This window comes from Plecotus auritus (genome assembly GCF_963455305.1).
Source record: "Plecotus auritus genome assembly, chromosome: X".
NCBI lineage: Eukaryota > Metazoa > Chordata > Mammalia > Chiroptera > Vespertilionidae > Plecotus > Plecotus auritus.
Genome location: NC_137784.1, coordinates 126,834,132 through 126,845,226, shown reverse-complemented (window position 1 = coordinate 126,845,226; position 11,095 = coordinate 126,834,132). Strand labels below are relative to the sequence as shown.

The window sequence follows — 11,095 nt, the reverse complement described above, 5'->3', positions numbered from 1 at the left end:
CACACCCCCAGTTCATAAATTTCATGCACCCGGCCTCCAGTGTGATCAATAAGTGTTAGCTATGAGATTACATATCATGATATTATAAGAATTAATAAAATAATCTTCATAACAAGCCAGAAAATAGTTTCACTATATAAAGGCACTATGCAAATCCAAGTCATTTTTTTATTGTTCCCCCATTCCAACCTTACAGAATTCAACAATTTATATGAAAATGTCCCATTTTAAACTTCTGTGAACCTTCCTCTGTTATAAGTGCATAAAGCAGCATGACCCCACCCATTTATTGCTTGTCACTATTGTAATTTTACATTCATTTGTGTTTACTTGAGTGACATTGCTTTTCTCCTTTAAGCCACTAAGCTCTTTGAGAGCAGGGACAATATTTGTTTTTGTTCAACACTATTCCCAGCAGTTAGCACAAAGACTGGCACATATTAGACACTCAATACATATTTACAAAATGAATGAATAAATGAACAAAACAGGTAGATGAAGTGTTGTTAGGAAAGACCAATTGTAATCGTCCTCCTCTTACCCATGGCTTCACTTTCTGTGGTTTCAGTTACCTATGGTCATGCTGGGTTTGAAAATAATAAATGGAAATTCCTGAAATAAAAAAAATATATAAGTTTTAAAGTGTTCACTGTTCTGAGTAGCTTGATGAAATCCCATGTTGTCCTACTCCATCCCACCCAGGATTTGAATTACCCATTTATCCAGTGTATCCACATTGTATAAGCTACCAGCTTATTAGTCATTTAGTAGCTGTCTCGATTATCAGGTCGATTGTCATAGTATCACAGTGCTATGATTAAATAAGCCTTATTTTACTTAATAATGGTGCCAAAGTGCAAGAGTAGTGATGCTGAAAATTTAGATATGGCAAAGGGGAGCCATAAAGTGCTTCCTTTAAGGGAAAAGGTGAACTCTTTAACTTATTAAGGAAAGAAAAACAAAGTATGCCGATGGTTCTAAGATCTATGGTAAGAACAAATCCATCTGTGTAATTGTGAAGGAAAATAAATTTGTGCTAGTTTTGTTGTTGCACCTCAAACTGCAAAAAGTTCAGGCACAGTGCATGATAAGTGCTTAGTTGAGATGGGGCAGGGGGGAACCATTCAATTTGTGCATGGAAACATGAAGTGAAAATGTGTTCCAATTGAGGGCAACATGTTGTGCCCAAACACATTGAATTTATATAAATACTTCAGCAAGGGATCACCTAAAACAAATGATAATGAGCCATTTACTGCAAGTAAGGGTTGTTTACAATGAGATATTTTTAGAGAGAGAGAGACCACATTCACATAACTTTTATTACCGCATATTATTATAATTGTTCTATTTTACCACTAGTTATTGTTGTTAATCTCTTACTGTGCCTAATTTTTAAATTAAACTTTATCATGATATATATGTGTATGAAAAAAAACATAGTATATATAGGGTTTGATATTATCTGTGGTTTCAGGTATCCACTGGGGTTCTTAGAATATATTCCCTATGGATAGGAGCGACTATTATAATCCCAACTGAAAAAGAGTCACAAAATTTTTCTGGGCATTTGAGCTGAACCTTGAACAGAAGGAGGTTCTTCAAAAGTGGGATTGTGGTGTGGGTGGGAAGAGGGGTAGTGAAATTCTTAAAAGAAAGACAAGAACAGGCAAAAGCCCCAAAGGACAAAAACTGCACAGAAGGCTCAGGGAACAGTGAATGTTTGCTGTGGTTGGTACACAGGATGTGTGCCGGCTGGGGGTGGGCAATGAAACTGGAGAAGTAGAAACCAAACAGCAAAGGGACATAAAAGCAACAATAGCAACTTCCATTTGTAGATGAAGTAGCAGTGAGGCTCTTGACATGCATTGTCTCTAGTCCTCACAATAACCTGCAATAGTGGTTTGGCAAGTATGGTCCTGGGACGAGCAGCATCAGCATCATCTAGGAACTTATTAGAAATGTAGATTCTTGAGTCCATCCCAAACCTACAGAACAGGTAACTCTAAGGATGGGTCCCAGCACTCTGTGTTTTAACAAGCTTTTCAGGGGATACAGTAAAGTGTGAAAACCACTGCTCTATAAGTTAAGAACTCTTATCATGTGTTTTACAGGTATGGAATCTAAATCCAGAGAGGTGCAATAACCTGCATTAAGGTCATACAGCCAGTTAGTGGTCAAATTAATTTGTCTAACCTCCAAACCCCTAATCTTTTTCTAATATCATGCTGCCTTACTCCTGGTTGGGGATATTGGTTCTGAAGACATTAGGGAGTCACACAACATATTAAATGAGGGGAATGACTTGATCATTTGTATTTTTAGAAATATCATTTTGACAAAACAGAGTAGAATGAAAGAGAACTCTCAGGCAAGAAAATCAATTAGGAGCCTGTTGGTATAGGCCAGACAAAGGATTAAGGGGGCAAAATAGTCATCTTTTCACACATGAGAAAACTAAGGTGCAACATATTTTTTATTGCCTATTTACTGGTTGAAGGATACCATCTCCCAATATAAATCAATGTATTATTTATCTCCAGAGTTAAAACATAAAAACCTTGGTGGGGTGGCCATGAAATGAGAAAGGAGAAGGAAGTCCTACACAATAGCAGAGAAACTTACCATTGAGTTATCTCATTGTTGATTTAATTTATATTTTTCAGATCACTAGTGAGTTTGAGCATATCTTCAAGGGCTTTCTCACTTTTTGATCTCTCTCTCTGTTTCCACATTCTCTACCTATGAAAATTACTTTATACACTGAGTGGCCAGATTATTATGATCTCTGAATGCATAATAATATGGCAACTCAGTGTATTTATGTATAAGGGAAAGCTTTCAAATCTTGATATGTCAAGGGACCAGGAGATAGTGGCCCCCAACCTCTGGTTAGTAAGTCCTCTGCTTCTTTCTAACTACCCACAATGCAGTTCTTATACATGGAAAAACCTTATTTTAAAATCGCAACTCTGTGGTCAGTCTACACTGAGTGGCCAGATTATTATGATCTCTGAACTCATAATAATCTGGCCACTCAGTGTATATGCTGATGACTCCCAACTTTATATTTCTAGCTCTGGCCTTTTCCTGCATTTCATGCTAACATATCCAAATATACTCTTGAATTTCTCAAAGAAAATCTCAACTAAAGCATATCTAATTTAGTGATTTTAGTTCCTCAGCCTATCACCAAAATATCATATGCCTTATCTGTTTCATATGACTAAATGGCGCCACCATTCACTCTGTTGCTCAAGATAGAAATCTAGGAATCAGCTTTCATTACTTCTGGTCTTTCATCCCCCACATCCAATTCTTAAGCAAATCTAAATGGTTACACTTCCAAAATATATCTTGAATCCATCCACTTATTGTATATGCTACCCCTTAGAAACAGTACCATTCCACCGCTTGCATTGAGTTTATGCATTACACAATATGTATTTGTCTTATCTGTTCATTTTCCCATTTATTACCTGTACCCTCCATTACACTGCCAGTCCAAAAAGGGTAATATTACATCTGTCTTGGTTACTATTATGTCCCTAGCACCAAGCACAGTGCCTGGTGCTCATTAAATATTTGAAGAATAAATTATTTACTTTCTTTTAACTTAACTCTCTAGGAAGCTGATCAGACAAATGCCAATCAGAATGTGAAAATACAGACCACATATAAGAATTCACCCTTAGTATTTTAGCCCCTTATTACCTATCATAGTATCCAGCATATAAAGCATGCATGATAAATAGTATTGGAATTAATGCAAATATACAATATTTCAAAAATGTTGAAAATGGATTCTATGTGAGTGTATGGCTTTAAACATACACAGAACTTCCTCTTTCCATGGTGGGATTGTTGCCTACATCATAATTAATGTTCGTTTAGAGTTTTATGGTACAGCCTAAATTAAGAAAGCTTCTAGAAGACCACAATCCTTAAGATACCTGGGTTTTTCAATTAGTGAAGAATATCCCCAAGAAAGGGCAATAGAAGTGGCTATGTAAATGATGGGTTTTGTTGGTCACTGAGCTCTGTCCTTGGCAGGTAAATCTGCTTTTCATCTGAGACCTGGCTTCATAAAGAGACTAGTAAGAGCCATTCATAAAGAGAAGGCAGTCTGCTCTGTGTGGGTAAAGGAAGACAAGGCAAAGTGGATACACTGAGGGTGTAGTTAGAACTTATGGCAGTGGCCACAGAGCTACTAGAGCTCTCAAATATTGGTGTGCTTTAGACTCATTTCTGTGTATGCAGTTTCCATTATTAATTATTATTATTACTAGAGGCCTAGTGCACTGGGGGAGGGTGTCCCTCAGCCCAGCCTGCAACCTCTCCAATCTGGGACCCTTCAGGGAATCCCTGTGGGATTGGGCCTAAACCGGAGTCAGACATCCCTCTCACAATCCGAGACTGCTGGCTCTCAACCAACCGTTCACTTGCCTGCCTGCCTGATTGCCCCTAACCGCTTCTGCCTGCCAGGCTGATCACCGCCTAACCACTCCCCTGCCAGGCTGATCAACGCCTAACTGCTCCCCTGCTGGCCCGGTAACCCCCAACTGCCCTCCCCTGATGACCTGGTCACCTCCAACTGCCTTCCCCCATAGGCCTCGTCGCCCCCAACTGCCCTCCCCTGCAGGCCTCATCCCCCCCAACTTCCCTCCCCTGCAGGCCCAGTCACCCCTAATTGCCCTCCCCTGCAGGCCTGGTCGCCCACAACTACCATCCCCTGCCGGCCATCTTGTGGTGGCCATCTTTGACCATGTGGGGGCTGTCATCTTGTATGAGGGCATGAGGGTCAATTTACATATTACCTCTTTATTATATAGGATTAGTCCCAATCATAATTTTATTGAATTAACTCACTGTTAATAAGACATAGTTTAATAGAAAAACAAATGGCTGATGTTTTAAACGTTGCATTTTTTTCCTCAGAATATCTAGAACAAGGGGTCACTTCATGCTAGTCCAGCATTGCAGATTGAAAACAACTGTTTAGAAAACAGCCAAAATTTCCTTCCTGTGACTCTAGCTTCTGCTTGGTGGCAGACTCACACCTTCTTAGCTGTCAACAGGAGTCAAAAGCGGAGGACAGAACTTTGCAGATGGCTTGTGCTTGTTCCAGGCTGCTGCACTTGTACACTCACAGGCTAAACTCTTCGTTGCTGGCATAGGTGGTCTTCAGAGCCAGTAGGCTTTTCCCAGGCCATCTTCATAGCACACCATCTGGATGATCAGGTAGAGGGTGTGCCTGTGCAACACTGCATACTGATCTAATGTGGATACTTTTCACTGCACTTGGAAACTCCCATAATAAATTATTTCTCCAGGGGAACAAAAGGCAACTTTCCATCTTGCTGGGCAAAATCTATATAACTTATCAGGTCCAGTGGCCCTTTGAGACTTTTTCCTTCATAGACTTTCAGTTTCTCAATGACACCGACATATCTTATTCGAAATTCCGCACAGGTGTCTGAGTTGTTGTTGCTTTGTCCTAAGCTTTTGGTGGAGTCCATATCAAGGCTGGCCACAGTGCTGGACTGAGAAATGCTGCCAAGACTGGAGTCTAAAGACTCACAGCCGCTGGCCCTTCCCTGGGGTCATCTGTGGTTGGACACCCAACGCCTAGCAGCCCAGGCAGGGGCAGCCACTTTCCCATATTATTTTGGAAGGTCCAGAATCGGGCTTAGGACTCTGCATTTTATTAAATACACTAGGGGACTCAGCTACATTTTAAGAAAATTCACACTAGAGATACTAAACCAAACCATAGTCTAGAACAGTAATTTTCAATCTGTGTGCTGTGACACACTGGTGTGGTGCAAGAATCTTTAAAACAAGCAATACCTATTTAGTCAGGGGCACTTACGTCTTTTCCCATAAATTGTCAAATGAGAAAAAAAATGACAGCCAACACAACAATAGCCATCTGGTGTGAATGAATCAAAATTATACCTATATTTTTGTCAGATCTGCAAAATATATATGTATTTTGGTGTTCTGCAAAATTTTAGTAATTAGTTTATGTGTGCCATGAGATGAAAAAGGTTGAAAATTGTTGGACTAGAAGAAATACACTGAGTGGCCAGATTATTATGATCTCTGAATGCATAATAATCTGGCCACTCAGTGTAGACTGACCACAGAGTTGGGATTTTAAAATAAGGTTTTTCCATATATAAGAACTGCATTGTGGGTAGTTAGAAAGAAGCAAAGGACTTACTAGCCAGAGGCTGGGCCCACTATCTCCTGGTCCCTTGCCATATCAAGATTTGCAAGCTTTCCCTTATGCATAAGTACACTGAGTGGCATTCAGCAATCATAATAATCTGGCCACTCAGTGTAATGAAGATACATTTTGCAATGGATATGTTGAATTTTACAATGAATAGAAACTCAGCATCACACAAATAGAAAAGGACAGAGAATCATCCAGGGACAAAAATGTTTCCTGAAGCCAAGAATCATAAATTTTTCCAAATCCAGGAGCAAAGAGAGTGACTACAAGGTCTGAAGGTCGTCAAGCTTGAATGCATAATTCGTTGAGGCTCTCCTCTTCTAAATGTGGTCAGAATCTTCTCCTTCTAAAAGTAATCAATCTGGTACATTGCTTTGCACAGAGCAGGCACTCCATCAACACTAGATTATTGAATTGAGTCCTGGTGATGAGGAACAAACTAACACCTAAAGTTCTAAAGTAGAGATAAGGATCTGGGTAGGAAAGATTTCTTAGGAAACATCAGTCTTGAGCTGGATCTCAGCAATGGCACCTTCAGAGTCTTAGACAACAAAAATCAAATCTTGTATTAACCATGTAATAAAAAAGATCTAATCCTATCTAATAAAAGATTAATATGCAAATTGACCATACCTCTGCTACACCTAGAAGCCATGCCCACCATCCAATCAGGAATGAGTATGCAAATGAACCCAACCAAGATGGCTGTGGCTACGGAGCTGCAGCAAGCAGGAGGCTTGGGTTTCCCTGGCAATGGAGGAAGCCAAGCTTCCCTGCTGCCCTGGCTGACCCAGGCCTACACTCAAGGCTACAAAGTTTCAATTATAGAAGATAAATAAACCCCAGATACCAGGGCCTCCGCTTGGGTCGCTGGGGGGCATGGCCAGCCTGCAAACCACCACAGGCCCCTCGCCCAGGCCACCGCAGGCCCTTTGCCCAGGCCACCCCACTCCCCAAGGGAACCTCCACCCTGATCTGGGACACCCTTCAGGGCAAACCAGCTGGCCCCCACCCATGCACCAGGCCTCTATCCTATCTAATAAAAGAGTAATATGCAAATTGACCATCACTCCAACACACAAGATGGCTGCCCCCATGTGGTCAAAGATGGCTGCCCCCATGTGGACACAAGATGGCTGCAACAAGATGGCCAACATGGGAGGCCAGTTGGGAGGGACCAGGCCTGCAAGGGAGGGCAGTTAGGGGTCACCAGGCCAGCAGAGGAGGGAAGTTGGGGGTGACTGGGCATGCAGGAAAGGGCAGTTGGGAGGGACCAGGCCTGCAGGGGAGAGCAGTTGGGGGGAAACAGGCCTGCAGGTGAGGGCAGTTAGGGGTGACCAGGCCTTCAGGGTAGGGCAGTTAGGCACAATCAGGCTGTCAGAGGAGCAGTTAGGCATCAATCAGGCTGTCAGGAGAGTGGTTAGGGGGTGATCAGGCTGGCAGGCAGAAGCGGTTAGGGGCAATCAGGAAGGCAAGCAGGCAAGCAGTGGGGAGCCAGCAGTCCTGGATTGTGAGAGGGATGTCCGACTCCCTGTTTAGGCCCGATCCTACCTGGATCGGGCCTAAACAGGGAGTCAGACATCCCTTGAGGGGTCCCAGATTGGAGAGGGTGCAGACTAGTCTGAGGGACACCCCCCCCCCCATGCATGAATTTCATGCACCGGGCCTCTAGTAAGATATAATTGACAAAAAGAAGGAAGGAAGGAGATGAACAAAAGCAAAGTACATGGCCTAGGATGAGACTTTTATTTTCAGAAATGAACACATTTGGGTTGAAATTTAAGAAATATTTTTTGTATTATCTTTTTAGTATTCTCTGTAAACCATCTATTTTATTGTAAAATTGTATAATACCTCATTTGTATATTATATTGTGTGTTCTCTACACAAAGTCAAGTCTCCTGTTAACATTTATCCCCTCTTTTACCTCCCTACACCCCCATTTCCCTCTGGTAATCACAACACTATTGTCTGTTTCTAACCCCTTCGCCTTTTTCACTCAGTCCCCTACCCCGCCTCCTGTCTGACAGTTGTTAGTCTGTTTTCTCTTAATTCCACTTTTCAGGTCCTACACTCCTGGAATGTTAGGCTATCCAAACTCAATCATACGTGTGGTCTCTACCACTTGGGATTAAACAAAATTTCCAGGGACTTAGGTAACATCAAATCATTGAGCAGTACTAATGGTCATGACATAGGTAGCATTTCCTGGGATTTTGAAGAAATGACTCTTCATTAAGGTAGCCTAATATTCAACTAATAGAGGCCCAGTGCACAAAATTTGTGCACTGGAGGGAGGGGTCTATCAATCTGGCCTGTGCTCCCTCGCAGTCTGGAATCCCTCAGGGACTGGGCATAAGCCAGCAGTCAGACATTCCTCTCACAATCTGGGATCCCTAACTCCTTACCTCCCACTTGCTTGCTCCTTACTGCTTGGCTCACTACTTTTTAGTGCTGCTGTGGAGGCGGGAGAAGCTCCTGCCACCACCGCTGCACTCGCCAGCCATGAGCCAGGCTTCTGGCTGAGCAGCACTCCTCCTATGGGAGCGCACTGACAACCAGGGGGCAGCTCCTGCACTGAGCATCTGCTCCCTGGTGGTCAGTGTGCATGATAGCGACCAGTCGTTCTGGTCATTCTGCCATAATGGTCGCTTAGGCTTTTATTATATAGATTTCAGCAGCCATACTGCTTGGAGTTCTTTCCATGGCTCAGCCCTGTAAGTAGCGTGGTCCAGGGCATACTTCTGATTTCCAACCTGTAAGAATCTTGAGGCAAGGAATGGCCAAGCTAGACAAATACTCAAAACTGAGGTGGGGGAGTAATTAGAAAACGCAGAGAACAAGACAAATTATATTTATTATCTGCATCTACCACAAAGGCACATATATACATTCATATTCTTGTTTCTTTTACAATTAAAACAATGAAATTCCTGGTCATGGAATTCAGTTGGGCTCTCCAAATATTGGCCAGAAGCTCTTTAAAGGCCTCAGGAGGCAAATTGCATTCATAAAATAAAACATTGACCACATTCATTCACTCCTATTTTATATTTATATGACGACTTTTGTACTAGATATTCAAATGTGTTTCATTATGTTTTATGACTGTAATTTGCATAGTAAAATAATATTTGAACTTAGGCACTTGAGAGTGATTTATAATATTTTCAACAATTCCTGTGCTTTAGAATGAAGGTGATATAGATCTATACAATTGGAGAACTTTAACATCAGTGTTTTGTTTTGTTTTTCTCAAACTCAGCCTAAACCTTTCATTAAAATGATCAGTTGCTAATAATAAAGAGGTGACAGCAGTCAGGTCGTTATTCTGATTGGGCCAAGATTGAGCCTCCTCAGCTATACCTGCTGTAGTTGTGATGGGCACCTTTCTCACTTCCTTAGTTTAAATCCCACCTGCTTCCTTGCTGTCAAGGACTCCAGGATTCCACCTGGAGCCTGTAAACCCTGAGCTAGAGATTCAGTTGCCCTCTCTGAGCTGAGATCAAGCCTGTTGTTAGATATACGGAATGTAGAGTGTCCATGCTGTTTTATAGACTCAAACGTTTCTTTTATAAAGTGAGGTGCTTGGATTTGGTTAGAGGCCTTCCAGGGGCACCACTCACTTGGGGTCCACACATCCTTCCACTTTAGCTGCCAACAGTGAAGCCTCTTTTTGCATCCTTGCTGTAGCAGTCTTCCAGAAAAGATTGCTTTTGAGAAAGAGCTTCAAGTGGTTAAAAAAAAGTTTGAAAGCCAATGGACTACATGGAATATGAATTATTCATTACCCTGGCATTTCCTGTCTTTGGTAACAATTCTGTTCTTGGTATCTTAATTCTCGAGGTGTTAACTACTTAACCCCTCTGTGCCTCAGTCTCTACATCTGTAAAATGAGTATAGTAATAATAACAATGTAAGAGTTACTCTGAGGATTGAAAAAATATTATATGCAAAGTTCTTATAATATTATTTGGAAGGCAACAAGTGTTAGCTATTACATTATTATTTTTACATTGCAATCTACACAGACAAAAATTAAAAAAAAATATTACCTAATTCAAGGTAGTGATAAGTGCTATAAAAAAAGTAAAGTAAGTAGGGAATGGAGCATAATAGGAGCAGGAAAAACCTCTCAAGGGATATTTTAAGCATAAACCTGAATATTTATTAACTCTGAATAAACTTAGCTAAACTTCTTAACTAAATTATCATCCTAATAAACTGACAAGTCTTGGAGAAAGATTCCCAACAGAGATAAAATAGAATGCAAAGGCCCTGTGGTTGGAAGATGTTTATCATGTTACACAGGAACTACAAAAAGACCAGTGTGCCAGAGCTTGAAATTTCCCATCAAGAGAAAGAAATGATTTTGTAAATTTGTATGGTGATGAATGTTACAGGTCTTTTTATGGTGATAATCCTATCTAATAAAAGAGTAATATGCAAATTGATCGTCACTCCAACACACAAGATGGCCGCCCCCATGTGGACATAAGATGGCCACCACAAGATGGCCTGCAGAAGAGGGCAGTTGTGGGTGATCAGGTCAGTAGGGGAGGGCAGTTAGGGGCGACCAGGCCTGCAGGGGAGGGCAGTTGCGGGCAACCAGGCCTGCAGGGGAGGGCAGTTGAGGGTGACAAGGCCAGCAGGGGAGAGCAGTTTGGGGTGACCAGGCCTGCAGGGGAGGGCAGTTGGGGAGGACCAAGCCTGCTGGTAGGAATGTTGCGGGGAACCAGGCCTGCAGGGGAGGGAAGTTGGGAGGGACAAGGCCTTCAGGGGAGGGCAGTTGGGGGTGACTGGGCCAGCATGGAGGGAAGTTGGTGGTGACCAGGCTTGCAGGGGAGGGCAGTT

The 11,095-nt window shown here is 42.0% G+C and overlaps 1 pseudogene across 1 annotated transcript; it reads right to left on the bottom strand.

The window, feature by feature from the left end:
* Window positions 1-5,054: 5,054 nt before the first annotated feature.
* On the bottom strand, window positions 5,055-9,923 carry LOC308240270 (integrin beta-1-binding protein 1-like; annotated as a pseudogene). Its single transcript has 3 exons — window positions 9,868-9,923; window positions 9,659-9,752; window positions 5,055-5,597 (listed from the first exon to the last, which is right to left on the bottom strand). The product of its transcript is annotated as an integrin beta-1-binding protein 1-like (transcript).
* Window positions 9,924-11,095: the final 1,172 nt, after the last annotated feature.